Raw genomic sequence first — 9017 nt, forward strand, 5'->3', positions numbered from 1 at the left:
GTGAATATTCCTCCTGTGTGGTGTCCATCTGTAAGTAGTGTGATTGCTCAGCTGTTACAATTGTAGGAGAGGAGCCTCGCCAAGGAGGCCTCCCTACGGCGCTCAGCCTATTCCATACAGAGAGGTGGGTCTCAGGGCGGACAGTCAGACACCTTCTGTCTCCCCTGGGGTCGCCTTTCCAACATTGATGGCAAGCGACGGGATCCGAGCCCGCGCAAATCGTACAGCGAGTAACTCGCCACTACTAACAGAGACCCACAACCACGATGCCTACTAAAGAAGCCGGAACAACCGCAGAATTCCAGAAAGAACTATTAGAGGAGTACACCCATAAAGAACTCAAACAATTCTGCAAAGCCCTAGGGATCGCGACCACCGGACTAAGCACAAAAGACGATTTTAAAGACGCATTACAAACATGGGTGGAGACCGGAGAGACCCCACCCCAAGCCAACGAGGACATTGTCCTAGAAGTACCCCTGAGTACAGTCGTAGCCCCAGTGGAAGAAAGAACCGCCAACAAAGAACCGGGCCTCTCCCACGAAGACGCCCGGGAGCGAGAGAGGAGTCGGCTCCATGAACTAGAGCTCGCCCGACTCCGGCTGGATGGAGAGCTTCAATTAGCAGCAAAGAAAATGGCCATTGAACAACTACGATTAGAGGGAGATCTGGAAGAGAGGCGGAGGCAAAGAGAATTGGACGAAAAAAAGCTCACGTACGAACACAAGCGTGGCCTCAGAGAACTAGAGATCAAAGCCTAGATCGAAGAGGCTTGCGCCGCGGTAATCCGGAACCCTCCACCTCCTGCCGACCCGAAGGTCCACATTCCCAAGGATATCGTCAAGGAATACTACAAAAATGACAATATCCAGCAATGGTTCAAGGCGTATGAAGTTGCAATGACCGCGCACCGCACCCCGCGAAAAGATTGGGGTGCCGGCTTATGGCGGAGATTCGTCAGCGAAGGAAGAGACACCCTGCTAGAGCTGGCCGAGGACGTGATGTCCTCCTATGACCACATGAAGGACGCCCTGCTCACCCGGTATGGCCTCACCCCCGAGATGTACCGACAGAGGTTCAGAGACTGCAAAAAGATTCCCGGTACCACGTGGGTGGAGTACGTAAACTTTTATAGCCGGGCCCTGGAAGGATGGATAAAGGGCAGCAAAGTGTCCACCTACGAGCAGCTGTTCGACCTCATCGTTTGGGAGCACCTCTCCAACAACTGCTTTGTCGAGCTCAGGCAGCATCTCCTCGACAGTAAGCTGACCGAGCCCCGAAAACCCGCCGTCGAGGCAGATCGATGGGTGAGCACCCGGGTCCCCCGGACCCCGATAGGAGAATCGGGACGGAACGGCCAGGGGCACCCCTGCCAGCGTGGCGGCGGAGGAGGCCAGAACAGGAGGCGAGACTTCCCCTCGGCCCCGGGCCGGAGTCCGCCTCGGGGGTCCCCCCAGAAGAACACTTCGCCATCCCTCACCAGAAGAGGGCCCCCACCAGCACGACCGGGGCCCCACCCGAACATTACTTGCCACAGATGCCAGCGGACCGGTCACTATGCCAGTGACCCCCTCTGCCCCATGAACCAGCGCCCCGGCACCACCGGGCCTCCGACCCGCCAGTTCGCTGCTGCAGCCCTGGGTGAAGGGGGAGAAGAAGACGAAGAGGTCTACAACGAAGATCAGACCGAGCATGAACCGGCCACCATGGCCCTAGCCTGCCTGGGCGAAAGAGACATGGTACCCCAGGCCCAGCTACCGAGGAACACTCAAAAGTACCGTCAGTGGGTCCACATCAATGGACGACGGACCGAAGCCCTCCGAGACACGGGAGCCAGTGTGACGGCCGTCCGCTGCCACTTGGTGACCCCCGAACAGATCATACCAAACGTGCGATGCCCCGTGAGGGCCGCCGACAACTCCGAAACTCTGTGTCAGATGGCCCAAATCCCCTTCGAGTGGGGGGGGTGTTGGGCACCCTCAAGGTGACCGTCCGGGACGACGCCCCCGTGGACTGCCTCCTTGGAAACGACCTCGAGAGCTCTCCCTGGGCCCAAGTCGAACGGAGAGAGCATCTAGGGATGATGGGACTACCAGAGTGGGTCTGCGCGACGACCCGATCCATGACTGCCCGGGCCCTGGCGGCACCCGAGGCCACCCCGACTGAAGAGCCAGAGTGGCCCGCGCCCCCTCCGCCCGCAGTCAATGAAGAATCCGACCCCGAGCCCGAGCCATCGGAGCATGACCAAGAAGGCAGCGCCGAACTCAGCGACATCCCCGAACTAGCCCAATGGCGCCAAGAGGGTGGTCCCACCCGAGAACAATTCCGGCAGGAACAGAAGGCCTGCCCCTCCCTCGAGGGGACCCGACAGCAAGCCACCACCCAAGCTGCCGGGGACACCTCGGGGTCCCACTGGGTCTACTGGGACCACGGCCTCCTATACAGTGAACAGAAAATTGCCGAGCTAGGGGCCAGCTGAGTGTTGGTGGTCCCCCTACGATTCAGAGACTTCCTTTTGAACCTGGCACATGATGTGCCCCTCGCCGGGCACCTGGGGCAGGACAAAACTTACAGCCGCCTGGTGACCCATTTCTACTGGCCGAAGATGCGCAACGATGTGCATAACCACTGCCGCACCTGCCCGACATGCCAAGCCAGCGGAAAGAGCGGAGGGAAGGTGAAGGCCCCGCTCCAACCCTTTCCAGTAGTGACCACTCCCTTCGAACGAGTGGGGATAGACATCGTGGGGCCCCTGGATCCCCGAACCTCGCAAGGGCATCGCTTCATCCTCGCCCTGGTGGACCATGCCACCCGCTATCCAGAAGCCATCCCCCTACGAACCATAACGGCTCCCGTGGTGGGCCGAGCACTGATGGAGATCTTCTCCCGAGTGGAATTCCCCCGAGAAGTCGTGAGCGATCGGGGCACAAACTTTATATCAAAGTATATGCGGTCCCTGTGGCAACAGTGCGGGGTCACGTATAAATTCACCACCCCGTATCACCCCCAAGGGAATGGACTTGTGGAGCGGTTTAACCGGACACTCAAGGGGATGATCCAGGGCCTAGAAGAGCCCCTCCGCCGCAAATGGGACATCCTGCTGCCCTGCCTCTTGTTCGCCTATCGGGAGGTACCACAGAAATCCCTGGGCTTCAGCCCCTTTGAACTCTTGTACGGGCACCCTGACGCGGCCTGACCAAGCTGAACCACCTTCGAGGCCCTGCTGACGCTGTCGCGGCCTGACTAAGCTGAACCACCTTCGAGGCCCTGCTGACACTGTCGCGGCCTGACCAAGCTGAACTATCATCGAGGCCCTGCTGACGCTGTCGCGGCCTGACCCCTTGAACTATCCACGCACCAGTGGGTGCCAAGACTGTCCCGCTACCCCTTATTCCCGAAACCAAGACCTTACGGATCCCTCGATCCTTGCCTGTTAACCTGCCAAGAACTTGCCTTAATTGCTTATATAAAGATTCTTGTGAATATTCCTCCTGTGTGGTGTCCATCTGTAAGTAGTGTGATTGCTCAGCTGTTACGATTGTAGGAGAGGAGCCTCGCCAAGGAGGCCTCCCTACGGCGCTCGGCCTATTCCATACAGAGAGGTGGGTCTCGGGGCGGACAGTCAGACACCTTCTGTCTCCCCTGGGGTCGCCTTTCCAACAGTTACCAACAAAAAAAAAAAATTAGCTACTATTAGGAAGGAAGAAGGACAAAGAACTCGACCCCCAAATTGAATTAAAAGGAATACTGAGAATACGCAACGTGCATGACAAAGTCCTTTTGCCCAAAATAGCTCTGTGTCCTGTCTTAGGTTTCCGTACTTGATGTATGTACTGTCGCACCCTATCTGGTATTTGTGTGTACGTAAACTATGAATTTATGTTTTCCCTCAGCTTGTGTTTTATACGTGAAACTGCCCCGTACTGTTCTGTATGTGTGTGCACTGAATAGCCTATTGTTATACACGTTTCTCTCTCTCTCTTTATGTTGTACGTGTACTGATAGCCTATTTGGTGCGCACGACGCTCTCTCCCTCCGAGGGCTCCCTTGCTCCCTTTTTGAATAAATGACAACACTGTACCTCGCCGGTACGGGTATAATTGGCTTTAGACACGACAGTGTTTGAACAAATTGACAGAAACAAAACGATCACATTTTGCCATATTACTACCTCTCCTTTCTGTAAAATGATGGAACTTAATTGGCTGAGAAAGAAAGGACAGGTAAGACGACTGATGTCCCCTAATCTGACCCTTAAAAGGGAACTATATGTCAGTGGCTTTTGTTTTAGCACTTTAGTAACACCACCCCCATCATTCGGATTACCACCGCCCATTGCACAAAAATAGAATGTCCGATACGTCCCCGTTTCTCCAGAATGGTCCCAGTTCTGTACCAGCCGTCCCAGAAAATCTTAAAGACTGTAGCTATAAGCCCATGATAATAGCATTTCACACTTTTTATAAATTAGCAGACCTTGAAGAAAAATATAGCTCAGTAGGATTTGTTTTAGAAAAACACAAGTCTCTACTGGTGGGGCCGGTTTGAATTCGATAAAACCATATAAATTTTAGATATCAGACTTCTTGCCACATTCGCAAATATAACAGGAGTAAAACGCCAGACAGACCTTATGTTTGAAAATAGAAAATACTTACCAACCCGAACCACAGCAATAATGCATGAGTTAACAGCATACACCGACGTAAGGATTACTAAGCATCCACCCTATCGAGACCAGTAAACGTCTCCCCAACTACTAAGGGTTGGGAGAGGAACTAAAGTGTGTAAACGTCTTCCCCTGCCAGTTCTCTAAAACTTGTTTTTATATACTCATTTAAGGATAACGTGCAGTCGGAGGAGGAGAGGGGCCGGATGTGACGCACAGCCTGGCTGCAGATCGGGGAATATCTATGACCTCGACCAAGGTGGAGCCACAAAGCTAAGAGTTGCGGGACAAGGCACCATTCTCAGCGTGGAAAGTGAAGGAAAGAAGGGCTGTCCAGAAGCCCCTGCACGTTGATGAGCTCGTGCCGAAAGTCCCAGCCCATTGTGCCCGATTGATGGGCCCACTTGCTTGAAATTTCTGCCCTCCTTGGTCTGTCTCAGATCTGATCCACTCCACCCTCTCTTCCCCCGGCCTCCCAAAGCACGCCCCCATCAACCCCCCCCCCTTTTTTTCTGCATATGGAATTTTTGAACTTGACTCTGAGAAGGAACACAGCACAAAAGATAGAATAGGGTTTTTCACGAAGTAAGACCGGAATGCGGGTACCCTGCCTAAGGTACCTATGATAGATTAGTTAGGTAACAGGACAAACAGGACTGTGGTCCGAGAGCAAAGGAATGGCCACACCCTGCAACGCGAGATCTTAAGTAGAGCTGGACGCATAGCTCCACCGCCGGTGCTCAACAGTGCCAACGAAAGAGGAAGAACGATGGGAGCCTACCAGTGATGGCTCGCTGTAAATAAGACACTGGAAAGACGAACCCTTTTTTGAACATTGCCACCCCTTGACTGTCCCTTGTATTAAGTTGGATTCCTCTCCCAACCACTTTTGAATTGATTAACACCCAATTGAGCTTTCGTAACCTTACGTCGGTCACTTTTCAACTGTACATGGATAACTAAGAAGGCGTTAACTCTGTACCTTGATGATTGTAGAACACCAGTTATGCACATAAACATGCTGTCTAGTTAATAGCCCTTATTCTGCCAGGACATTTTTGTATGACATCATGTTTGTGCTCGAACGAAATCCCCTACATCATTCAAGTGATGTCCCCATCTCCAGGTCTAATGTATGACACAACTAATGCCATCTTGTATGCACTGCCTCCCCGCTCATCACATTGACTACATATGGTTGTGTACGACTCTGTCTACATTGATAACAGAATTATTCCCAACTGCCTGTAATGCATACGGTCTACCAAAAGCGAATTGTATCACTAAAGCCAGCTTGTACGTCCTCACCTATGGCATGAACAGAAATGGACTAGCTTATGATAAAAACTGGGGACTGTGGAAAATGACTAAAATTAGGTATACATAAGCGGCGTTCATTTATGTTCACCACAGCCACTGTTGAAAGTAAAGCGAAAATCACGAAGCAGTGGCCACGCCATCTTGTCCCTTTTAGGCCCCATCACGAACGTAGGTTGCAGCCATTTTGTGTATCGTGACCTCTCTGCCCACTGCCAATAGCCTGCGCGTCTCTCCCCCTCACTCCCCGGCCTCGCAAGCATTCCCCCACGCCCCGACAGCCCCCGGTCTCTCCTGCTTGGGCCATAAACACGCCTCTAATGCGACCCTGTCTCCGAGCCACATCCCGTGCTCAACCCCCTCGCTCTTTCATCTCATTCAAAGAACAGGCCCTTTTTGATAACCTCTTCCTCCCTGCCCGATTGTCTGACCTGATCCCAGGCCATCACCTAGCCCAACAGATGCAGTTTATTGCCCCCTACAGTAGGACCTCGCCTCACATCAAAGGAGCGGGGATTGATCAATGCCTTCACACCCCTAGATCCGACCGATCGCCCACATTCTTGTTCCCAGCGGAATGTCCAGCTGCGCGATAGCCATCATGCTGAGATTTGGGTGGGGACCTCTACTGTAGATATGTGTGAGAACGGGCCTGAACCGGGGATTCCAAAGATACCTTTTTAAACTTCAAAGCAATACCACGGATGTCATAAATGTAATAAAGTCATAAACTTGTGTATAAGAGGCCAGGCCTCAGAGATGCGGTTAGAGCACCTCAAGAACATACCCTGTTGTCTGATTTGACGTGTTCTGCTCCGTCGAAATAAACTCCTGTTTCCTGCCTTCTGTCTCCAGCGCCTGCCTCTTTGTTTGGTAATATTGAATGGTATGAGAGGCGGTTAACGCCGGGCAAACACTGAAGGTTCTTGGTCGACACCGGCCCTACATTTCCACAGTACTACAGTCCCCTGTGTCTGTTTTCCCCATTGGGACCAAACCAGGCCCTGTGATGTAGCTTCTATGTAATATTTTGAGTTGGACAAGTCTCAGTCTGACAGAGATGGCTACCTCCTGTGGGGAGGTGAGAGCCTCCCGCCATTCCTCATCATCTAATTCTGGGCCGTCTCCCTTCCACTTCCCTCGTAGTTGATGGAGGGGGTCTGGGGTGTTGCAAAACAATTTTTTGTCAGTCAGTGATATAGCTTTTGTAGGCATGTAGCCGTCGAGCAACCTGTCTTCAAGGGCGGAGGGCTGTGGAGGGGAGGACCCTTTCTGCAGCTATCTAAAGTATTCTGAGTTAGCTAGGTCATGTTTGTGTTGCAGGGAGGCGATCGTTATCACTTTGCCTTTTGACCACAAGTCCCCAATTCTTGAGATCCCAATTAGATCCTATTTGTCAAACCCTTTCGAAGTCCACAGGTTACCTAGTGTCACAGTATCCCATAGGGGAGTCACCAGCGTAAGTTTCTGCTCCCACCCCAGGCTTCTGTTCGCCGCATGCCAGGTTTGGATCGAGTGCTTGGTCGGCCCAGTCAGGGGGAATCTCTGGCTTTTCAAATATAGCTCCCTGTTGTAGTGTCCTCCCGACAGCAGCCAACGATCCATGGCGAATCCCTGGTCATCTTGGCAACAGTAGGTGCAGTGATTAATGGCAGCTAGGTGGGCGGCCCAGTAGTATTTTTTAAGCTCTGGAAGTCCTATCCCCCGTCGTACCAACCCAGGGTGAGTTTGAGTGTTATACAGGGTCTCCCATTCCACAGTTAGTCCCTCTGCATATTCTCGACCTCTCTGAAGTATCGTGCTGAAAATCACATACAGGTAGTTTTGTAGTGTGTAGAGAAAGCGCGGCAGCGACATCATTTTGAAGAGTGCCTCTCTGCCCAGCAGCAACAGTGGTAGGGCCCTCCAACTAAGTATATCGTGCTTCAACCTTTGTAAGGGTGGGAGCAAGTTTCCATCGAATGGAAGAATATGGTCTGGGGTGTCAAACATACCCAGGTATTGAAAGCCTACTGTGGTGATCTGTGTCGGGCAGTTTTGGGTCAGAGAGGTGGAGCCCCGCTCAGGACAAATTTAGGACATTTACTCCAGTTGATGGAGTACCCAGAGTATTTGCTGAAGGTTGCAAAAATATCCAGTACACAGTTGAATGACATTCTGGGAGAGGCGAGGAACAACAGAATATCGTCTGCATACAGGGAGATGCGATCTTCCCATGTATCTGACCATCTCAGTCAATGTTTCACTGGAGTCTTACGGATCCAAGCTGCTAGTGGATCTAAGGCAAGGGCAAAGATGAGGGGGGACAGCAGACAGCCCTGACGGGTCCCGCGGCCAAGGGCAAACACTTCAGACTTTTTATTAGTAACCACCACTTGGGCCAGAGGTTCCGAGTAAGGAAGTCTGACCCACTTAGTAAAACTAGGACCAAACCCATCTTTGCTAGTACTGCAAAAAGATACAGCCATTCGATGGTGTCAAAGGCCATAGTGGCGTCATGTAAAACTATTATTTCCTCCTCCTGGACTGCGTCACGTCTCCCCATCATGCCATGTACCCGGCGTAGGTTCAATGGCGTGTTGCGGTGAGGCATAAAGCCCGACTGGTCCGGGTGTACCAGCCCACTTATTACTTTAATTAGCCGATTTGCATGAAGTTTAGCTAGTATATTGGGCTCCTCATTGAGCAGGGAGATAGGCCTATAGGAGGCACAGTTATGTTTGCCTTCTTTATGGATAGTGACCAGTGTTACTATTCTCTGGTCTGGGGCTACTTTATCAGGCTGTAGTTTGTAGAGCTCAATAGGTAAGCCGTTCGGACCTTGGTCTCTGCCCAAGTGGAGGTTCCTGATCGCTTGTGCTATCTCGTCGTCAGTGAAGTCACTCTCCAATAGGCCCTTGTCGTCCGCCTGCAGGGTAGGAAGCGATATGTCTTGGAGGAATAGTTGGGAGTCGGTTTCAGTGTATGGTTTGCTTGTGCAGTACGTTGTCGCATAGTGAGCGGCAAATTTATCAACAATCTTCTGGGGGTC

Source organism: Lissotriton helveticus, chromosome 7 (assembly GCF_964261635.1).
Source record: "Lissotriton helveticus chromosome 7, aLisHel1.1, whole genome shotgun sequence".
In the NCBI taxonomy this organism is placed as follows: Eukaryota; Metazoa; Chordata; class Amphibia; order Caudata; family Salamandridae; genus Lissotriton; species Lissotriton helveticus.